Source organism: Coenobita brevimanus, chromosome 54, assembly GCF_032717465.1.
Source record: "Coenobita brevimanus isolate Jiangsu-jjx chromosome 54, ASM3271746v2, whole genome shotgun sequence".
NCBI classification, from domain to species: domain Eukaryota; kingdom Metazoa; phylum Arthropoda; class Malacostraca; order Decapoda; family Coenobitidae; genus Coenobita; species Coenobita brevimanus.
Window position 1 is genome coordinate 27,391,662 of NC_137007.1, and position 24,274 is coordinate 27,415,935.

A 24,274-nucleotide genomic window follows, 5' to 3' on the forward strand; every position below is an offset into this window, starting at 1 on the left:
GATGGTGATTGGAAATACGCTGTTTGAGAAGAAAGATATTTATAAGTATACATGGGTGAGACAGGAGGGTGGAAGGGTTGTTGATAGAGCTTTGATGGACTATGTGGCTGTGTCTAGGAATGTAATACAAAGATTGCTGGATGTGAGAGTTTTGAGAGAGGAGGGTGGAGGTATGTCTGACCACTACCTGGTGGAGGGAAAGTTAAGAGTAGGTAAGAGATGGGTGAGAGCTAGGAGGGTTAGGTGTGGCAGGGAGGTTTTGAAAGTAAGTGAGTTGTATAAAAGAGAGAAAAAGACAGAGTATCAGGAGAAATTGAAAGATGAGTGGAATGCAGTGAAAGATCAGGAAAATGGCAGTGTGGAGGAGGAATGGCAGTTGTTTAAGAGTGCTGTGGTGGGGCATGCAGAAGAGATGTGTGGTGTGAGACGTGTGAGTGTTGATGTAAGAAAAGGAAGTGAATGGTGGTGCGAGGAAGTAAGTATGGCTGTGGCTGAGAAGAGACGTGCATATGAAGTGTGGCTGCAGAGGAAGAATGAGGTGTCATATGAGAGGTATAAGGAAAAGGGGAATAGGGCAAGAAGGGCTGTGCGTGATGCTAAAGTGGCAGCAGATGAGAGGTGGGGTAGGCGGCTGACTGAGAATTTCAACAGAATAAGAAAATGTTCTGGAAGGAGGTGAAAAGGGTGCGAAAGGGAGAGTCTGGGAAGGAAGAGCGAGTAAAAGCAGAGGATGGAAGGAGTAAGGAAGAGATGGGCAGAGTATTTTGAAAGATTGTTGAATGTAGAGCAGGAAAGGGTTGCTGAGATTGTGGCGGATGGAAGGGTGCAAGGAATAAATGTGTTGGGAGAGCTGAATGATTCTTTGATCACAAAGGAAGAAGTGGAGAAGGCAGTAAAGGAGATGAAAACAGGGAAAGCTGCAGGTATGGATGGGTGTGCTGAGGAATGCCTGAAGGGTGGTGGAGTGACTATTGTTGACTGGTTAGTAAGAGTGCTGAATGTGTGTTTTGTGAAAGGTATGGTGCCAATTGACTGGGCAAGTGCTTGTGTGGTCCCATTGTATAAAGGCAAGGGTGATAAGTATGAATGTACTAGCTTTAGGGGTATAAGTCTGTTGAGTATTGTAGGTAAGGTTTATGGTAGTGTGTTAATTATGAGAGTTAGAGAGGGTACAGAAGGAGTGATTGGTGATGAACAGTGTGGCTTTAGGATAGGGAGGGGATGCGTGGATCAGGTGTTTACTGTGAGACAAGTGTGTGAAAAGTATTTGGCGAAAGGCAAGGATGTGTTTTGGGTATTCATGGATTTAGAGAAAGCGTATGATAGAAATGGTAAGGAGGCTTTGTGGACTGTTTTAAGATTGTATGGACTTCATGGTAGGTTACTAAAAGGGGTGAAAAGTTTTTATGTAAATAGTACAGCATGTGTAAGAGTGGGAAATGCTGTGAGTGATTGGTTTCCCGTGACAGTGGGGCTGCGACAGGGATGTGTGATGTCGCCTTGGTTGTTTAATATTTATATGGATGGTGTTGTAAGGGAAGTGAATGCAAGAGTTTTAGATGGAGGTCTGAGTCTGGTGAATGTTGATGGTGGAGATTGGAATCTGAAGCAGCTGCTGTTTGCAGATGATACTGCACTGGTGGCTGATTCAGAGGAGAGATTGAGACAGTTGGTAGAGGAGTTTAGAAGGGTGTGTGAAAGAAGGAAATTGAAAGTAAATGGGCATAAGAGTAAAGTGATGAAGTGTACGAGGTTGGTAAATGGTAGGGGGATGAATATGGTTTTGAATGGCGAGTTGCTTGAGGAGGTAGAGTGTTTTAAATATTTAGGGTCACATGTTGCTGTGGATGGAAGAATAGATGCAGAAGTGATGTTTAGAATGAATGAAGTAGGAAAGGTGCTGGGAGGAATGAAAAAAGTGTTTAGACATCGTTCACTTAGAATGGATGTAAAGAGAAGGCTGTATGAGGGTGTTGTGGTACCGACTGCATTATATGGGGCTGAAACATGGAATATGGGTGTAGCAGAGAGGAAAAGTTTGAATGTAATGGAGATGAGGTGTCTGAGGAGTATGTGTGGAGTGACGCGTATGGATCGAGTGTGAAATGATGAAGTGCGAAGGAGAACTGGAGTTGTCTGGGAGATGACTGGTAGAGTTGAGCAGAGGGTGTTGCGATGGTTTGGGCATATGGAGAGAATGGATAATGAGTAATTGGTGAAAAAAATAACTAGATCTGATGTGAGAGGTGTAAGGCTGAGAGGAAGACCACGAACAGGATGGATGGACAGTGTGAAGAGAGCGCTGGATGCGAGAGAGATGTCTGTTGAGCAAGGAAGAGTGGCTGTGCACGACAGAAATATATGGAGAGAAACTGTGAATGAATAAATGATGACACAGCCTTGAGGGGATATTCTCCCACAGTTGGTCTGATCAGCTAATCAGGTCAGGTGCAGGTAAGGGGATGGGTCTATTATGATGTGGCAGGGATAAACCAGCTCTGCTGTCGGGCCCTGCTGCGGATGTCACTGATTGCACTGCGCAGTAGACCCTTGTGTGGTGTGGTTCGGTCAGGATCTGTCCCTTCTCCCCTTTGGGGTTAAGATGCGAATGAATATGTTTGAATGGATGAGTAAATGGGGAGTGTGTTGTCCTGTCTTGGCTACCTCCCCTTCCTTGGGGGAAGCAGCCTAGGTATAAAGATAGATAGATTAAGAATATATGGAGTAGATGGGAAGTTGTTGAATGCTGTGCAGAGTATGTATGAGGGTGGTAAGGTTGTAGTGCATGTAGATAATGAACTGAGTGAATATTTCTATTTGAAGGCTGGATTGAAGCAAGGATGTGTCATGTCTTCGTGGTTGTTCAATCTGTATATGGATGGGATTATAAAAGAGATACAAGGTAGGGTAGTGGATGTTGCAGTGGCCCTAATGACAGAGGGCAGTGTTTGGAAACTCCCTGTACTGTTGTTTCAAGATGATACTGTGTAGTTAAGTGAAGACGAAAGGGAGCTGCAAGGCCTGGTGGATGAGTTTGGGAGAGTATGTAAGAAACGGAATCTAAAGGTGAATGTAGGGAAGAGTAAAGTTATGGTCTTCAAGAGAAGTGAAGTCAGTGAATGTACAGTGAGGTTGGATGAGAAGGAAATGGAAACTGTGAGTGCATTTAAGTGCTTGGGTAGTGTGATGCGTAAGGATGGAAGTTTAGAGGGTGAAGTGCTTGAAAGGGTACAATAAGAAAGGTTTCTGGTTCCTTGAAAGCAGTGATAAGAAACAGGTAAGTGAGCATGCAAGTGAAAAAGTTACTACAACACTGGTTAGTGATACTGGTCGGTAGTTAAGTGGATTTTGTCTATTCCCTTCCTTGAATAAGGGAACAATGTTTGCTTTCTTCCAAATATCAGGTAGTTTACCTTGTCCCAGGGATTCCTTGAAAATTAAAGATAATGGTTTACTTAACTCCTTTGCACATTCATGTAGCACTCATGAAATTTCATCAGGACCATTTGCTTTTCCTTTGTCCAATTTACTTAACTCCTCCTGTATTTCTTTTCCTGATATTGTATATCTGGTAGTATGTGTGGGCATGCATGTTCTATATCATCCCTCTCAAAATTATTTTCTTCTGTAAAAACTGATTGGAAATTATTTAGTGCTTCACAAATATCCTTCTCTTGTGTATAGGTGATCCCCTCATCTGTAATGGATTATATTTTATCTTTTAATTTGGTTTTGCTTCTGATGTAGCTGTAAAATAGCTTTGGTTGTTCACTGCTTTTAATTATGAAGTCCTCCTCAAATTGTTTTGAGGCTTCCCTCCTTATTCTTGTATAATCGTTTCTTGCCTGTTTGTAGTTGTTATATGCCCTTTCACTATTGTGTGTCCTGTATCTGTTCCACAAATCTCTTTTTTCTTTAGATTTTTTACATTCTGTTTTAAACCTTTCTTTACTTTCTTTTCTGCTTCTCTGCGCTCTGGGATGAACTTCTGGACTCCTATTTCATAAAGTTCACAGAATTTTCTATATATAACATTTAAATCTTGGTCTCTAAGCTCTTTTCCCCAATCTATTTCTAAAAAGTATTTCTTTAGGTCATGATAGTTGTCCTTTTTGTAGTTAAGGCTCTTTTTGTAACTTACATTACTATTAACTATGTCATATGCAATCCTGAAGCTATAATTTAATACCACGTGGTCACTTTTGCCAAATGGAGGGTGATACATTATATTGTCAATATCATTTTCTTGCCGAGTAAATATAAGATATAGTACTGATAATATGTCAAGTCCTCTTTTTCTGGTGCTTTCTTTTACATGTTGCGTATGTGGTAGGTGGGGGCGCTCACCATCCACTCACTCAACGTAGTGCTGCTCTCGGGTGTCTGCCCTGTCCTCTCCTCCGTCCTCCTATCCTTCCATCTTCTGTCTTTCTTTCCTTCATTCTTTCATTGTCTTTCTCCCTGCCAGTGACTTTACACTCCCTCTTCCATCTTTCATTCCTTCATTCTTTCCTCTTCCCTCTGCCTGTGGGTGATTCTACGCTGAGTGACAAGCCAAATGGTTTCCTGTACACCAGCATTTACTATGCTGGATGGTAACCATATAACCAAATTTTGGCGCCTGGTGGTTTAGTGGGTAATTATTGTGCTCCAGTCGGATTGACCCAGTGAAGGTTTATATCCAAGGGGTGATTGGGGTTTATTGCTCACATAATGCCACTCAGGGATGAGTGAGGTTGGTCACTCTCATTTTAAATGTCAGGACCAACTGCCTAGCCCTGGGTTTCTACGCTCCTCATGGGGCAACGTAGGATTGGATGATGGATGGATGTTAGGAAAAACTCCTGCACAAGGTACAGGAGCTTTTGATCCCAACAGCTTTCCTGGCATTTTATATTTAGAGTTTTCCAATTAATATTTGTATTGAAATCTCCAGTAAGTATAATTCTTTCAGATTTCTCCTTCTTTCTGTGTAGTAATGTTCTTAAACTTTGAATTGTTTTCTCTGCCAGGTCTTCATATTCACCTTCTTCCCAAATGTTTGATCTGGGTGGCTTGTATAAATATGCTGCAATTACTTTCACCCTGGGGAAGGGGGGATAGAATACTTCCCTAGTATTCCCTGCTTGTCGTAAGAGGCGACTAAAAGGGACACTTTTATCTACATTCTTTTTGCTCTCTTTCTTTCCCTTGTACTTTGTCTGTCCAAACCCTCTGCATTTTACTTTCATTTAGTTAATTTCCTCTCTCCACTGTCTGGTTCCTGCGAGCCACTGGCATTGGCTCCAGGGTAAAATATTTTTCTGCCTAAGAAATCTTGATGAACTCAAGTTATGAAGCAATGGCCCTCAGTTCCATGCAGCCCTTAAGTGGGCAGGGGGTGCTAAGAATTCCACGGTGTAGAAATAAGTTTATACATCCAAAAAGAACCTTAAGAATAGAAAACTGGAATGTTCGAACTCTCAATCAGGCTGGTAAAATGGAAGAACTTATTTTCAGTATTCAGGAATACAAGATGGATATTTGTGCTCTTACAAAAACGAGGTTGCTTGGAGTTGATAAAATGAATTTAGATTTTTTTTTTTTTTTTTTCATGTGACGAAGAAGGAACCAAAGGCCACGAGCCTGCAATAACTGTTCCTCCTACAGAGAAACAAAATACAGTAATCCCTCTAATATCCGGACGCCCAATAACCGAACATCCCCACTAACCGAACCTTATTGTCCTGGGATCAAACATTCCCAAAATGGTCCGAAAATCCAAAAAAATTGGAAAAAAAATCGATTTTTTGCCGTCCGTAATTTGAACTTGCCGCGCGCGCCGCGTGAGAGCATTGTTTTGGTTCGTCATTCCTCCGACGTCCGATAGAGCGCCGCTGCATCCTCCCCACTTCCCGCCTGTCTCTCACCGCGACAACACCTACGCTCTTCGCCATGGCTGCCCACGTGCTCGCTTTTGTGGTGGTGCCGTACTTGCTGCAAGGCCTCCTGCTGCTCTCTGCCCTACTCTTAGTGTGTGTGATGATGGCCCCGCCTCCTGAGAAAAGGAAGAGAGTGGTGTTGACTCTGGAGAAGAAACAGGAGATATTGGAGAAGGTTGATGCGGGTTGGTCTTCCTCTCGCATTCTCCGCGAGTTCAACCTGGCCCGGTCGACTTTGTTTGATATCAAGCGTTCCCGAGACAAGCTCATGCAGTACACGGCTGACTTCTCGTCGAGAAGCAAACGCAACGTGGAGAGGAAGGTTATGTTTACCCCCAAGTATGCAGAGATCGACCGCTCCACGTTGATTTGGTATCGACAGCAACGTGCAGCTGGTGTGATGGTACGTGGAACGGAGCTGAAGGCTGCTGCTGAGAAGTTTGCAAGGCTTCACGACGCCCTAGACTTCAAGGCATCCGAGGGTTGGCTCTTCGCGTTCAAGTTGCGACATGGCCTTACTAACCGTAAAGCACATGGCGAAGCATTGGACGCTAACGAGGATGGAGTGGACGAGTTTCGGCACAAGGTGAAAGGCTTGATCGACAGGGAGGGCCTCACTCTCGGTCAAGTCTATAACGCTGACGAAACTGGCCTATTCTATCGCTCGGTGCCAACGAACACTCTCGCCGATGAGACGGAGAAGCGTGTACCTGGCCGCAAGCTTTCTAAGGAACGGATATCTGCTTTGTGTTGTGCCAATGCAAACGGCATGCACCGGCTTAAGCCCGTTATTGTTGGCCGTGCAAAGCAGCCTCGGTGCCTTCGTGGGGTGATGGATGTCCTTCCTGTCGTATGGTACCATTCTTTGAAAGCATGGATCACAGCTGTGATTTTCAAAGACTGGTTTCACCATCACTTCGTCAAGGAGGTCATACATTACCAGACGAAGACACTGGGAATTCCTCGCGACCAGGTAAAGGCTCTCCTTCTCCTCGACAATGCACCTGCCCACCCGTGCGACAAGGACTTGGTTGCTGAGAATGGCCGTATTAGGTGCATGTTTCTGCCACCTAATACGACTGCTCTCATTCAACCAATGGACCAAGGAGTGATCGTGGCAACAAAGCGCCTGTACCGTCGGAAGTTCCTGGACGAGGTGATGGTGGTTCTCGAGGACGAGGACGAGCGCAGGGAAGGACGTGACACTCGAGGCAAGCGGACTTTGGAAAACCTTCGCCGCTACAACATCAAGTCTGCGCTGTACAACTGGGCTAGTGCATGGAAGGAAGTCCCTGTGAAAACTCTTGAAAATGGTTGGTCTCGTCTGCTTCTCGGAACAGATGTGGAGTACGATTTCCTAGGGTTTGACGTGGATGACTTCCATGCACGGCTACGTACGCACGGCGACGATGTTGATGTGGACGATGTTCGTGAGTGGTTGGACGACGACGAGGGCGATCCTGGGTATCAGACGTTGTCTGATATCGAGATCGCGTCTTCGGTTGCTGGTGTCAGTCCCGAACTTGAAGATTCCGACGACGAAGGCGATGATGATGCAGACTCCGCCCAGCAGGACACTACTCCAGCCATCCCCAAGCTGAGCGCACTCCGGGAACATCTAGAGTTCGTCCTAGACTACCTGGAACACCCGGACTGCGACAGGGAGATGGGGCCCTTGGGACTCGTGGAGGAAGTGCGTGCTTTCCGGCAGCGCATCATCAATCGCCAGAATCGTCGGTCCTTGCGTCAGTCAACGATTGACAGTTTTTTCAGGCCCGTGACCCCCGCTGTGCCAAGCCCTGGTTCCACTCCGTTGCCTCCCCAAGACAGGCCCTCATGCTCCGAGCCACAGCCCAGCACATCAGCTACAGTGGAGTCACCGCTCGACGTGAGTTTGCGGCTGTCTTCAGAGTCTTCTGTAGTCGGTACGCCATCACCACTACCCACCGATGCACCCCTTGGACGCCTGCCAGTGATACTCTCGGGCTCTGACAGTGAATAAACAGCAAGAACTTCTCCACTAGACCACACGGGAATTTTGAGTGTTGTGCAGTGAAAAAAACGGTGTGTTGTGTTAAGGTTTTCAAGTTGGGAGAAAAGACTAAGTAGAAAAGAAATTTAACGTAACTAACCTTCTTTGTTTTGGCTTTGGAAACTTAAAAAAACTTGGGAAAAGTTAATGTGCAACACTTAAATTTAATGGAACATTATTTGGACTAAAGTGAACACTGTGAAAAGAACGGACTTCTGTGTGTTAGTGACTAAGTTCAGTGCAAGACTTCAGGAAGAGTGTAGTGCAAGTGCTTCAGGAAATCGTTCTTACTGTCAGAGTCCGAGAGGAGGCGGTTATTCATCGAGGTGGCCAGGGACTTGCTGTAAGTAGCCAAAATGTTTCATGTTGTACTATTTTCCATACTATATTTACCAGAATGTTTCATATTGTATTTTTTCCCATACTATACTTACCAGAAAGTGTCATACTGTACTTCTTTCCATACTAAACTTACCTCATGCATGTGCAGTAGGAATGTGTTTTTCAGAGTTCGGTTAGGTTCGGTTAGGTTAGGTTCGGTTAGAGTCCATAAGCACCAGAATGTTTATTAATGTATGAACATACTTCTAAACCCACATTTTATGTGTCTATTGCATTTATTTCAGTCATTTATGTGCCTTATTGGTGTGATTTGGGTGTTAAATAGGTGCTATGCCTGTCCGGAGGGAGTTGTATAGGTGTTTCTCTGTGTTAGGGTCCGTAAGTACAAGTCCATAAGCTGGGGCCCAATATCCGGACAAAACCAATATCCGAACCTACCGATGGCTCTATTGATCCGGATATTGGAGTGATTATTGTATAAGAGAGAGCCAAATTCAAGATCCGATCATTTCGAGATGCCTGGACACACTGCGTTTGAAAGACTGGAGATCATAGGCAGCAGGAAATACTGACAGAGGGAGACAGTTCCAGAGTTGACCTATTGCATAAATGAAGGACTGGGAGTAACGGTTAACTCTTGCATTAGAGAGTTGGACAGAAAAGGGATGAGCGTTTGCTGCTAGACGGGTGCTACGCACCCGACGTAGAGGTGGAGGAATACATGCAGATAGTTCAGAGGAGCAGTGACCATTGAAGCAGCGACAGAAAAGAGATAAAGATGCAACAGTGTGGTGAAGAGACAGAGGTTGACGGGAGTCAGTAAGAGGAGGAGAGTTAATAAGACGAAAAGCCTCTGACTCCACCCTATTGAGAAGAGCTGTATGTGGGGAACCTCCCCACACATGAGAGTTGTACTCCACATAGGGGCGGACAAAACCGGAGTATAGAGTCAACAATTGTGCAGGGGTAAAGAATGAACGGAGTCGGCCTACCACACCTAATCTCTTGGAAGCAGATTTTACAAGAGATGTAATATGATTTTTCCAAAACATGTCCTGAGTAAATGAAACCCCAGGCAAGTTCAAGGATGATGCAGGATTAAGCTGAATATTATTAAATATTAGTGGGTACACTTGTGGAAGATTTTGTCGGGTTGATAGGTGTAAGAACTGAGTCTTTGATGCATTAAAAACAACAAGATTATTTTTACCCCAGTCAGAGATACGAGCCAAGTCAGACATTAGGTGTGCAATAGCCTCATCCCTCAGTAACTGCTCAGATGGACGTTGTGGGAACCGAATGGAAACGTGAAGGGTGGAGTTATCATCATATGAGTGGATAGGGTTAGATGTACAGCTTAGAAGATCACATATGAATAAAAGCAAGAGAGTTGGTGATAGGACAGAGCCCTGAGGAACACCATTGTTAATAGATCTAGGAAAAGAATGATGGCCGTCTACAACAGCAGCTATAGAACGACCAGAAAGGAAGCTACAGATGAAGGCACAAATAGAAGGATAGAAACCGTAAGAGGGCAGTTTGGAAATTAAAGATTTAAGCCAGACTCGATCGAAAGCCTTTGAGATGTCAAGTGCCATAGCAAAGCTTTCGCCAAAGTCCCGAAAGGAGGATGACCAGGAGTCTGAAAGGTAGGTGAGATGATCACCAGTGGAGCATCCCTCACGGAATCCATACTGACGATCGGAAAGAAGGTTGCGATAGGCAAAATGCTTTAAAATTTTTCTGTTAAGAACTGACTCAAAAACTTTTGAGATACAGGATGTTAAGGCAATTGGATGATAGTTAGAGGGTTGGGAATGGTCACCCTTCCTTAGGACTGGCTGAATGAGAGCAAACTTCCAGCAAGAAGGAAAGGTACAAGTAGATAGACAAAGGCGAAAGAATTTGCCTAGGCAGGGTGTAAGCACAGAAGCACGGTTCTTGAGAACAACAGGAGGGACTCCATCAGGCTCACATGCCTTGTTATTATTGAGGCCTGTGATGGCAGTTAATACATCAGCTGAAGAAATTTAAAATCAGCCATGAGGAAGTCAGAGGGGGAAAGTGATGAAGGAACAGCACCGAAATCGTCAAAGGTGCAATTGGAGGAGAAAGTCTGAGCAAAAAGATCTGCTTTATCAGTAGAAGAAATCGCTACAGAGCCATCAGAGTAGAAAAGAGGAGGGAAGGATGATGAGGTAAAGTTGTTAGAAAGGTTTTTGGCAAGGTGCCAGAAGGAGCGAGAAGAATTCAAGTTAGAGAGTTGAGAGCATTTAGTACAGATGAAATTATTTTTAGCTGAGCGAAGAACAGACTTAGAACGATTCCAGGCAGAAACGTTTAAAAGATGTGATTCAGGGGTGGGTTGGCTCCGATACCTTTTATAGGTCCTCTCCTTGTTGCGGACAGCATTAGAACAAACGTGATTAAACGAAGGCTTTCTTGCATTAGTCAAAGGATATGAGAAAGGAATGTATGCTTCCATGCCCGAGAGAATGACCTCTGTAATGCGCAAGGCACACCCAGATGGCTCCCGGCCATGGAAGCAATAATCATTCCAGGGAAAATCAAAAAAGTACTGCCTGAGGGCCTCCCAGTCCATAGCTCCAAAGTGCCACAGACGACGTTTCTTTGGAGGGTCTACAGGCTATACCGGAACGATAGGACAGGTTAAGGTGATAAGGTTGTGATCGGAGGAGCCCAACGGAGAGAAAAGATTAACAGCGTAAGCAGAAGGATTAGTTGTAAGGAAGAGGTCATGTATGTTGGAGCTCTCTCCAAGGCGGTCAGGGATACGGGTAGGGTGCTGTACAAGCTGCTCTAGGTCATTGAGGATAGAAAAGGTGTAGGCTTGTTCACCAGGTGGATCAGTGAAAGGAGAGGAGAGCCAAAGGTGGTGGTGAACATTGAAATCTCCTAGAATGGAGATTTCAGAGAAAGGAGAAATGGATAGAATGTGTTCCATTGTAGAAGTAAGATAGTCGAAGAATTTTTGATAGTCAGTAGAATCAGGAGATAAGTAAACAGCGCAGATATATTTAGCCAGAGAGTGACAGGAAAGCCAAAGCCAGAGTGTAGAGAATTCAGAAAAATCAAGTTCAGGAACACAAGAGTAAGATAAGTCGTTGCATATATATACACAACAGCCACCTTTGGCTTGGAAATGAGTATAGAGAAAGTAGGAGGATACAGAAAAGACTTTGCTGTCAGTTGCCTCAGACAGCTGAGTCTCAGTTAGGAAAAGAAGGTGAGATTTAGAGGAGAGGTGGTGCTCAACAGAACAAAAGTTGAAGGCCACGAATGTTGCAGAAATGAAGGAGTGAGACAGACAGTGGATCCAGGCAACTCAAGTTGTCACCGGGAGAGGGGTGGAAGGTGGGGGCATTTATGGTCCCCCCCCTGGGGACTCCGAGGTTGTGTGTAAGGATGCCATAATTGTTGAATTTTGTAAAAGGAAGTGTAGTATGTACTGTGCTTGTAGTTTGGTGTTGACAGTTAGAGAAATTTGTATTGAAGAGCATGCTGGCCCACTCTCTGTGTTACTGAGACACTGAAAAAGTTCAGCAAAGGGGGATGGTCGGGAGCTAGTCCCGAGAGCTGATGAAACGGGAGCTGCTGCTCTCCCTGTCATCAGCATTCCATACACCTTGGGAGTACTGCCCTGCTCGACCGGTGCTACAGTCTACTCCTCAGATGGTATTACTAATAATTACAAATAAGGATGGTGATGAAATGAAGGATGACTTTATGAGGAGCTGCAGGATGTAGTGAACAGAGTGGCAAGACATGATGTGTTAGTTTGCAATGGTGATTTTAATGCGATTGTTGGCAGTAGTAGGGATGGCCTTGAAGATTGTATGGGCAAGGAGGGTGTTGGTATAAGAAACGAAAATGCGGTGTGATTTGGAAGCTTTTGTTTGGCAAATGACCTTATAATTGGTGGAACTATCTTTGAGCATAGAAAAACACATAAGACTACTTGGATTTCACCATGTGGTAAATATTGTAACCAGATTGACCACAATGCAATTGGTAGAAGGCATAGAAGTTATTTGCAAGATGTTTGCATAAGGAGGGAGGCAGATATAGGTGGTGATCATCAACTTGTTGTGTCACAAGATTAAAGTAAAACTTAAGAGAAACATTAATGGTAATTGTACAGGAGGTAATAATTATGATTTTGATGAGCAAAGAAGTGATGAGAACACGAAGGAAAAGTTTCGGTGGGAATGTAGGAACAGGTTTCTAGTCCTGCAGATTTTGATGGAATCTGAAGACAATGATATTAATCAAATGTGGAGAGAGGTAAAAGAGGTTTTGCATGAGAGTGCTAAGGTTACTATTAGGAAAAAGAGAAAAGCAAGAAGGAAAAAGTGGATGTCAGATGAAACATGGAATGTAATTCAGAAAAGGAAAGAGGCGAAGTTAAGAAGTGAAGAAAATGTTGATGGCCACGTAGTTGAAGTACTTAGAGCAAAGTACTGGAGTTTACATTCTGAAGTAAAAAGACTCGTTAAGCGTAATAAGAAAGGGCTATATGATGAAATGGCAACAAAGACAGAAATTAAATTATGTAAAAATGACGGTCACAGCACAAGAGCAGCGTATCAGGTCATAAAGGAGTTAACTGGGACTGAAAAGAGAAGGAAGGAAATACCTGTACGAGATAGAAACGGTAAATTGATGACTAAAAATTTGGATATAAATGGAAGGTGGAAAGAGCATTTTGAATCTGTTCTAAATAGACCAATCCCAGCTGAAGAGGACATTTTGCCAACCGAGACAGATTTGCAGATAGAAACAGGGGATATAACCTTGGAAGAGGTAGCAAAATCTATAAAGGAGTTAAAGAATTTTAAGGCCCCAGGAGAGGATGGAATATATCCTGAAATGTTTAAGGTGGAAAATGACGAGTTGATGAATGCGCTTTTGAAACTTTTTAATGTGGCTTGGGATAATGGTGGAATTCCAGAAGAGTGGAAAAATGGAATTATTATAAAAATACCAAAAAAGGGAGATTTAAGTGTGTGCGCCAATTGGAGGGGGATAACTTTGACACCTATAGTTGCAAAAGTCTTTTCCAAAATCTTGTTGAACAGAAGAGAGCCAGTAATTGATAAAATTTTAAGAGAAGAACAAGCGGGATTTAGAAAGGGTCGAGGTTGTAATGATCAGATTTTTATTGTAAGGCATCTAATCCAAGAAGCTAATGAGATGAAAATGCCACTTAGTATGTGTTTTGTGGATTTTGAAAAGGTGTTTGATATTGTTTCACGTGGAGCTATGTTGAAAATTATGAGATTCTGTGGTATACCAGAAAAGTTTGTAAATATTATTAGAAGCCTACATGAAGGTACTTTTTGTAAGGTAATGGTGGGTGGTTCTTTGAGTGATCCATTTCAAGTTAGGTCAGGAGTGATTCAAGGAGGAGCTCTTTCACCACTGCTGTTTGTTTTGGTTATGGATTATGTTATGAGAAAGGTTGTAAGGAGAACAGGTGCAGAAATTAACTGGAAAGAGAATACGATGCTGATGGATTTGGACTATGATGATGATGTTGTACCGATTTGCGGAAGTATTTACGAGATGCAGAGAGTGCTTGATTGTCTGGTGGAGGAAGGAGAAAAAGTGGGTAATAAATTGTGGAAAGACTGAAATTATTAATATGAACGTGGAGAACCAAATTGATTGTGTAATTGGGAATAATGTGGTGAAGAATGTTGAAAACTTTAAATATCTGGGAATGATTGTATCATCTAATGGATCATTAAACAATGAAATTGAGGATTGGATTAGACAGGCCTGGCGAGCTGTTGGAATGCTGAAATTTGTTTGGAATACTAATATGCTTTCGGTACATACTAAAGTGAAAATTTACAAGTCCATGGTTAGACCAATTTTAATTTATGGGCATGAGTCATGGTACAGTACAATTGCAACAGATCAGAAAGTATTAGGATTTGAGAATAAAATACTGAGAAGGATTCTTGGGGTAAAGTGGCAAGACAGAGTTACAAATGAAAGAGTAAGGGATATTACGAGAGTGGAACCAGTTAATGAATATGTAAGACTGTCTCCCTGGAAGTGGCTGGGGCACATATGCAGAAAAGAAGGCAGTTTAATACAGGATGTGCCAGAATGGACTGCTAGAGGAAGAAGAGGTAGAGGTAGGCTGAGGAAAACCTGGTTGAGGACAATCAAAAGAGAAGCAGGAGAGGAGTGTTGGTGGGACCTGAAGGAGATGGCAAGAGATAAATATTGGTGGAGAGAGTTCATTGAGGCCCTATGCATCCCATGAGGTGCCACAGGGAATGATTGATTGATTGATTGATCAGATGTACTAATCTCTACTGCAATCAGTTCTACCTGTGAGGGTACATCTATTTCTATTTCTTTCACTTGCAGATTTTTGTTTGTTAATATTATAATTCCTCCTTTTTTTAAGTTCCTATCTCTTCTCCATATATTGTATTCCTCTAGGTTTAGTGTATTGTTTGATATCCCTGGAGTTAATTTTGTTTCAGTTAGGCAAACAATATGTGGTTCCTTTTCTTTGATATAATCATTCATCTTTAGTAATTTAGATACCATTCCATCTACATTAGAGTACATCAACTTAATCATCTTGTTTACATACTTGTCATGACTTGGGTCTACTACCTTTCTCTTTTTTATTCCCTCCTGTTTATGTACTACTTTCGAATTTACAATCCAATTACTTTGTAGAAAAAAAATGTGTTCTTCTCTTCCTCTGATCTTCCCTCATTCTTTGTTCTTGCCTCCTCCCTCTTCTCTTTTAGTAATCCAAGTTCCTCGAGAGTTAGGCATCTTTTTATCCATACATTTTTGAAGTCATCTTTTCCATAAGTTTGTTTGCATTTTTCAGTATTTCCTCCACAGTATTTACACTCTGGAAGGTTACTTTCAGGGGCCTTGAATTATTTCTCTCATATTTCCCTAGCCTTTTGTGTTCCTCTGTGTCTTTACTACAGATTTCCTCTGACACTTCCTTCAATATGTTCATTATATTTGCCATCTCCTTTTTGTCTCTCAAAATCTTGTTTTTTATTTCTTCCTCCTCTATACCAGTGATTACTATAGATTTGTTGATGTCTGCTGAATCTTTGACCAATTTTGGATTGTTTTGGATTATCTTCTTCACTTCCTTTTTAATGCTCTTTTCTTCAACTCTTGTTTCTAAGTCTTTCTTTACTTTCACAATTTCAGCATATGTGGTTTCCACAGCAATTTTGAAGCTTTGCATTGCTTCATTTACCTGGGTTATCTTCTCTTCAGTATCACTGCTATGATCTATCACAGTGCTTGCCTGCCTTATTGTCTCCATATCATTTCTGAACTCTTCCGTAATACTCTCATGGTTGACAACTGTGCTTGCCATTTCACTAATCTTCTGTCTAAGTGTACCCACCTCAACTGATAATTCATCTATTGTTGTGTCTTTCTTATTAATCTCCTTTACTAAATTTTCATATCCTTCCTTCTGCATGTGTAACTGCTTCTTAACTTCATCTATTTTACTCTGAAATGCCTTCCCTAATCTGTACACTCATTCTACCAGCTTATTTTGTGTCTCCATGTGTGTGTGTGTGTGTGTGTGTGTGTGTGTGTGTGTGTGTGTGTGTGTGTGTGTGTGTGTGTGTGTGTTTACCTATTGGTATTTACCTATTTGTAGTAAACAGGAATTGAGCAATGCTCGTGTTGTCCTGTCTCCATATCCACATTTATCAAGTCTACCTTTACACACATGAATGTTTTTCTCATGCACCACCTCTTTGTCTAAGTCGTTTCAAATATTTAAGTCAGACGTGAAAGGATTGAACTTGCTGGTAAATCTCTTGAGTGTGTGGAAGAGTTTTGTTATTTGGGAGACATGTTGTGTGCTGGAGGTGGGGCTGGAGCTAGCTCTGTGGCTAGGGTGAGAAGTGGTTGGAAGAAGTTCAGGGAGCTCTTGCCTCTCCTGACATTGAGAGGGCTCTCCCTACGTGCTAAGGGGTCTTTGTATGCAGCATGTGTTAGGAGTGTAATGCTGTATGGTAGTGAGACCTGGGCAGTGAAGGAGGAAGACATTCGCCGGCTCAGACGTACTGAAATGACAATGATTAGGTGGATGTGCAGTGCATCCCTGCGTCCAAGGCCTGGAGGGGTTGGGTTTACAATGGAAGAGTTGAGAGGTAGGATGTGACTGGAGTGTATTGGTGTTGTGACGAGGAGAGGTAGATTGAGGTGGTTTGGACATGTGGAGAGGATGGGGGATGATAATTGGGTGAGGAAGGTGAGAAGTGTTAATATTGGGGGTGGGGTTGCGAGGGGTAGACCAAGAAAGACATGGGATGAGGTCATTAAGTGTGACCTTAGGGTTAAGGGACTGAACAGGGAGGCTGCAATGGATCGTGCAGCGTGGAGAGCCGCCATTAGGTGACCAAGGCCGACACATGCAAGCATGTTGGAGCATTTAAAAACGAAACGAAACGAAACGATACCTAATTGTGATATACACGGAATGTACTATGCTCGTGGGTTTCCGTCACTGTTTCTCAATAAGTCGAATTTAACTTTAAACTCGTTTAAGTTTTTAGACTGGACGATCTCTTTGTCCAGGCTATTCCATAAGTCTATACTTCTGTAAGGAAAGCTATATTTCTTGATATCCTTCAAGCAGCTTGACTTTTTCAATTTCATTCCATGTCCTCTTGTTGCTCTCTTATCCCATACAAACAGATCTTCTTTGTCAATTCTATCTACTCCCACCATGGTCCTGAACACCGCAATCATGTCTCCCCTCTTTCTCCTTTCCTCTAACGAAGGCAAATCCAGTTTTTCCAGCCTCTCTCTGTATGACAGGTCTGTCAGACTGGGGACCATCTTGGTTGCTGTTCTTTGTATTCTCTCAATCTTGTTTATATCTTTCTTTTTGTGTGGGGACCACACTACCGCTGCATATTCTAACCTGGGGCGGATCATGGCCACTATCAATTTTTTCATCATTTCCTCATCCATATAATGAAATGCTACTCTTATGTTAGTCAAGAGTTTATAAGTCTCTCCAACTACTTGTTAATGTGCTTTTCTGGTGACAAACTATCTTGGACCAGCACTCCCAAATCTTTCTCTTCTCTCCTTTTTGTGATTAATTCATTACCCAACAAATAATTCAGTGATGGTCTCCTGGTACTTTTACCCATTTCCAATATTTTACATTTCTTTACATTAAATTTCATTTCCCACGTCCGGCTCCAATGGTGTATCCTATCCAAATCCTCCTGCAGTATTTTACAATCCTCCTCAACCTCTATCTTCCTCAAGATCTTTACATCATCAGCAAACAGATTTGCATAACTGTTCACTCCATTTACCATATCATTTACGTAAATCAGGAACATTACTGGCGCCAACACTGAGCCTTGAGGGACTCCACTTGTTACTTCCCTCCATCCAGACATCTTTTCCTTTATTACTGTCCTCATTTGTCTGTCTCTCAAAAAGTCTCTCATCCATTCCAGAAGTTTCCCCTTTAGTCCTCCTATATATTCTAGTTTCCACATTAGTCTCTTATGAGGTACCTTGTCAAAGGCCTTCTCTAAGTCTAAGTACACACAATCCACCCAACCATCTCTCTCCTGTACCACATCAATCGCTCTTGAGTAAAAGCTCAACAAGTTTGAAACACATGACCTTCCACTTCTGAATCCAAACTGACATTCAGCCAAAATATTCATCTCTTCCAGATATTTTATCCATCTGTCTTTCAGGATTCTCTCACACAATTTTGTGACCATGCTGGTTAGAGACACTGGTCTATATTTCAGGGGTTCTTCCCTGTTTCCTCCCTTGTAAATTGGTACCACATTTGCCCTCTTCCATTCTTGTGGCACTTTCCCCTCTTCCAGTGAGCATACAATTAAGCTGTGAATTTTATCCGCCAGTTGTTCTCTGCATTCCTTCAGTACCCAATTAGAAATTCCATCAGGTCCTGGGGCTTTCCTTACATCTTGAGTTTCCAGTAATTTATACACTTCCTGTACCTCCACTTTTATATCTTTCATCACCGGAACATTTCTAATCACTCCCTCCCCTTCCACAAGCTCCTTTTCTTTAGTGAAAACTGACTGGAAACGTTTGTTCATTATTTCTGCTTGCATTGCCGCATCCTTAAAGACCTCTCCTTCTACTTTCAGCTTGGTGATTCCTTCCTTTTGTTTCAGTTTGCCATTAACAAATCTATAAAACAGTTTGGGTTCATCCTTGCATTTGTCAATTATACCTTTTTCAAAATTCCTTTCTTCTTCTCTTCGTATTCTTGTGTATTCATTTCTTGTTCTTTTATATTCTTCCTTTGTTCTGTCGTTACCTCTCTTTCTCCAATTGTTCCACGCCTTATCTCTCTTTTTTTTGCTATCATACACCTTCTATTAAACCACTCCTTTTTCCTGTTTTCTTTCCCTCTTACTCTTGGTACAAATTTTTCCACTCCCAAATTATAGAGGTCTAGAAAGATATCCCACTTCCTCTGTATCTCTTTTGTTTCTCTGAATTTTCTCCAATCCGCATTTTCAATGTGTGTGTGTGTGTGTGTGTGTGTGTGTGTGTGTGTGTGTGTGTGTGTGTGTGTGTGTGTGTGTGTGTGTGTGTGTGTGAGAGAGAGAGAGAGAGAGAGAAAAAAAAATGGAGTTCCCCCGAGCTAAGCCCTGTATTGGACTATATAGCCCCGCTAGGTTTACAGGAGTGAGCTACCACTCCCAGCACGGCAGCCCGGGCGAGGCTCGAACTCGCAATCCCCTGATTACGAGGCCAGCGCGCTACCACTGTGCTACCGCGCCCCCCAGAGAGAGAGAGAGAGAGAGTTGGGGTTAGTATGGCAATTTGGCTGTCTTGTTTCCCTCCCAGTCCCCTTGCCCTCCCACTGTCCTCCCCCTTGCCTACTTGTCTCCCTCTGTCTCCCCAGCCCTCCCCCACCCCTCCTTGTCCCCCTCCCCCTGTCACCCCCCTCCCCACCTGCTTGTTTCCCTCCCTGTTCCCCCACCCTCCCCCACACCTGCTTGTCAAAGTCCCCACCACCCCCGCCCTCCCTCACCCCTGCTTGTCTCCTCTCCCATCTCCCCACCCTCCCCCACCCCTGCTTGTCTCCTTCCCCATCATCTCACCATCCCTGACCCCCACCTGCCTGGCCTGCTCGTCCAATCTCTCACTCTCGCTGAACCTGTTGGCCTGAATACCTTCCTGCATGTGATGTCGGATGTCTCATTTTTTAGCAACAGCATTGTTCATGAGGATAATAACATTACCTATGATGTTTTTGCATCAATCTCTATTGGCTGAATAAGGTATATGTGAGTTTGGGTCTGGGCCTGGAACCAATCTCTGGCTTTTCTTCAGAATCTCATGGAGAAACTACTTCGATATCTGACATACTCACTGACCGAACGCTCCCATTGGTACACAACACTGCCAGATATTGGGGTAGGCCTATACGAGAATACTGTAGTTGTCTATCTATCAATCTATCTATTGTCAGACGCCTTAATCCCATGCGGGATGGCTACAAACAAATCACCTCCACGTCGCCCTGTCCAATGCCATTTCACTGCCCTGCTCCCAATTCACACCCCCCCTCTCTCATATACCTCTCCACTCCATCCCTCCATCTCATCCTCGGCCTCCCCCTCCCCCCCTCCACATCACTCACATACACTCTCCTCATCAGTCTCTCACTCTCCATCCTCTCCACATGACCAAACCACCTCAATGTGTTTCTCCTAACGCTCCTTTATCACATTCACACCACAATGCTCCATCACTTCCTCATTTGTCAGTCAGTCTCTCCATTTGACTCCACATGCTCCTCTCAAATAACTCATTTCCACTGCTCTCAGTCTTGACTTCTCTCCCTCCAACAAGGTCCAAGCTACGTTTCCATATGTTAGAGCTGGTATTACAGTACGGTCATCTAGTAACTTTTTCACTTCCATGCTCACTTCCCTGTTTCTAATCACTGCTTTCAAGGAACCAGCAACCTTTCATCCTTGCTGTACCCTTTCAAAGGACTTCACCCTCCAAACTTCCATCCTTACTCATCACACTACCCAAGTACTGAAATGTATTCACATTTCCCATTTCCTCATCATCCAACCTCACTGTACATTCACTGACTACACTTCTCTCGAAGACCATAACTGTACTCTTCCCTACATTCACCTTTAGATTCCGTTTCTTACACACTCTTCCAAACTCATCCACCAAGCCTTGCAGCACCCCTTCGTCTTCACTCAACAACACAGTATCATCTGCAAACAACAGTACAGGGAGTTTCCAAACACTGCCCTCTCTCATTAGGGCCACTCCATCATCCACTGCCCTACCTTGTATCTCTTTTATAAACCTATCCATATACAGATTGAACAACCATGGAGACATGACACATCCCTGTTTCAACCCCATCTTCAAATAGAAAAATTCACTTAGTTCATTATCCACACGCACTGCAGCCTTAGCACCCTCATACATACTCTACACAGCATTCAACAACTTCCCATCTACTCCATATATTCTTAATACTTTCCATAAGCCTTGTATATCCACCCTGTCATATGTTTTCTCCAAATCCATGAAGGCTGCATACAACTTCTTTCCCTCCTCTAAACACTTTTCCACTAAGGAACTAAGAACGAATATCTGATCTACACAACCTCTTCCCTTCCTGTAACCTCCCTTTTCTTCTCCGACTAATTCCTCTGTTATTTCCCTAACTCTGTCAATAAGTATTCTACCATATACTTTTCCTATTTCACTAAGATGACAAATACCCCTACAATTACCACACACTTCTTTTTCCCCTTTTCCTTTGTACAAGGGAATAATTATACCTGACTTCCAATCTACAGGGACTCTACCTTCCTCCCAGGCTAACCTGCACATCTTCCACATCCATTCTACTACTATCTCTCCCCCATGCTTCAGTATTTCACCAAACAATCCCTCAATTCCCGGGGCTTTCCTCATTTTGACTTTCTTCATTGCTTCTACAACGTCCATCCTACTGATTTCCTCCTCTCTTCTCACATTCCTCCTTCTCCCAGCCATTCCCCAGCCACTTATATTCGCATTACTTTCATTCTCTGTGTTCAACAATTCACTGAAGTGTTCTCTCCATCTGCCCACTTTTTCTCTCTTCTCCACTAGTAATCTACTGTTTTTATCTTTCACTCCCTGACTAACTTCATAGCCACCCTGTCTAACTCTCTTTACCTCATTCCAGAATATTTTCTTACATTCTCTCCACTTTACACTCAAATTCCTTCCAAATTCCTCATCTGCTCTCTTCTTACTCTCTCTCACTAATCTTTTCACCTCTCTCTTCCTCTCTACATATAAATCTCTCTTCCATTTCTCAACTTCTTCCATGCCCCTGTTTCTCATCCACTCACTATATGTTTTCTTCTTTTGTGCCACAGACTGTCCCACTTCTTCATTCCACCATGCTGTTCCTTGCACCCCCTTTCATCTTCTCTTCACCCCACACACCACCTCACATGCTGCATATATTTCTTCAGTAAATATCTTGCACACACCTTCCATGTCCTCCATCTGCTCCAATCCGTATTTACCCAATCGCTCCTCCACTTCTCTCTTATACTCTGCCTTTTTCTCATCCTCTTGTAACCTTTCCACGCTCCCTGCATCTACTCCTTCCTCCCGTCCTTCCCTTCTTCTACTTCTCCATTTTACTTGGACCTTGATTCTGACCACCACCAGGTGGTGGTCAGAAAGTCCACTCCCCCAACCTCTATATACTCTTTCATCCATTACACACCTTCTCATCCTTTCATCCACACACACATAATCAATCATTGCCTTCCTTTCATTCAGTTCACCACCTACCCTTTTCATCATTTGCCACGTATACCTGTGAATCATTTTGTGCCTGAAGAGGGCATTGGCTATCACCAACTCCCTCCCGGCACAAATGTCCACTAAAGCACTGCCACTCTCATCTATCTCAGCAGGCACACCCCATTCACCAACTACTCCGTCCACCTTCACATTCCGTACTGTACCATTCGTATCACCAATCAAAAACACTCTCTCATTCCTTTCAAACTTTTCCATGCACACTTCCACATTTGTCCAGAACTCTTCTCTCACTTTGCTTGCACGATCTTGTGTTGGTGCATACACACACACAATTGCCCACATTTGTAGTCCAACTTTCAATCTTACCCACACAATCCTTGAGCCAACTTTTATTTTTTTTATTTGTTTTTTATGAGGAAGAAGGAACCAAAGGCCACGAGCCTGCAATAACTGTTCCCTCCTACAGAGAAACAAAATATAAGAGAGAGCCAAATTCAAGATCCGATCATTTCGAGATGCCTGGACATACTGCGTTTGAAAGACTGGAGATCATAGGAAGCAGGAAATACAGACAGAGGGAGACAGTTCCAGAGTTGACCTGTTGCATAAATGAAGGACTGGGAGTAACAGTTAACTCTTGCATTAGAGAGTTGGACAGAAAAGGGATGAGAGTTTGCTGCTAGACGGGTGCTACGCGCCCGTTGCAGAGGTGGAGGAATACATGCAGACAGTTCAGAGGAGCAGTGACCATTGAAGTAGCGATAGAAAAGAGATAAAGATGCAACAGTGCGGCGAAGAGACAAAGGTTGAAGGGAGTCAGTAAGAGGAGGAAAGTTAATGAGACGAAAAGCCTTTGACTCCACCCTATTGAGAAGAGCTGTATGTGGGGAACCTCCCCACACATGAGAGTTGTACTCCACATAGGGGCAAATAAAACCCGTGTATAGAGTCATCAATCGTGCAGGGGTAAAGAAGGAACGGAGTCGGCTTACCACACCTAATCTCTTAGAAGCAGATTTTACAAGAGATGTAATATGATCTTTCCAAGTCAAGTCCTGAGTAAATGAAACCCCAAGTAAGTTAAAGGATGATGCAGGATTAAGTTGAATATTATTAAACATTAGTGGGTACACTTGTGGAAGATTTTGTCAGGCTGACAGGTGTAAGAACTGAGTCTTTGATGTATTAAAAATAACAAGATTATTTTTACCCCAGTCAGACATACGAGCCAAGTCAGACATTAGGTGTGCAATAGCCTCATCCCTTGTTTGTTGAAGTAACTGCTGAGATGGGCGTTGCGGGAACCGAATGGAAACGTGAAGGGTGGAGTCATCAGCGAATGAGTGGATAGGGTTAGATGTACAGCTTAGAAGGTAATTGATGAATAAAAGGAAGAGAGTGGGTGATAGGAAAGAGCCCTGAGGAACACCACTGTTGACAGATCTAGGTGAAGAATGAGGCCGTCTACAACAGCGGCTATAGAATGACCAGAAAGGAAGCTACAGATGAAGGCACAGATAGAAGGATAGAAACCGTAAGAGGGCAGTTTGGAAATTACAGATTTAAGCCAGACTTGATTGAAAGCCTTTGAGATGTCAAGTGCAACAGCAAAGCTTTCGCCAAAGTCCCGAAAGGAGGATGACCAGGAGGATGATCCATACTCTCTTATTTCTCCTTCCATCTGTTACTCACAACAATACACACTCTTTTGCCCTCTCATTCTCATCTACTCCTGCACATATACCCAATCCATACTCCCATTCTGTCACATTCTCATCTCCCCACTTAGTTTCAGTTAATCCACATACATCCACTTTTGCATCCCCAGGCTCCTGGACAATCTCTCTCTCTCTTTCACCTCATCATTTGCACCCCTTATATTCCACATCCCCATCCATATCATATCCTTTGTTCAGTCCTTAGTTGTCATCTTTTGGTCAGTCCTGGTCCGAGGCTTCTTGTTCGTATTTTTAGTTAGTCATTTTCCGGGGAGGGTCACTAACCCTCCACCAACCCACTTGCTGTCACGTGGTTGTCTACTGTTGGATATTGGAGTCGGCCTGTACCAGAATAGTTGCCTACTGAGGGCACACTGTTACCTCTGAAATTG

General features: G+C 43.3%; 1 protein-coding gene across 1 annotated transcript in view; it reads right to left on the minus strand.

Moving 5' to 3' along the window:
• LOC145401061 (ankyrin repeat domain-containing protein 13D) overlaps nucleotides 1–24,274 on the minus strand; it is a gene marked incomplete at its 5' end in the record, with an annotated part of 398,667 nt that overhangs the window by 287,686 nt on the left and 86,707 nt on the right. The gene's annotated exons all lie outside the window — the stretch shown is intronic.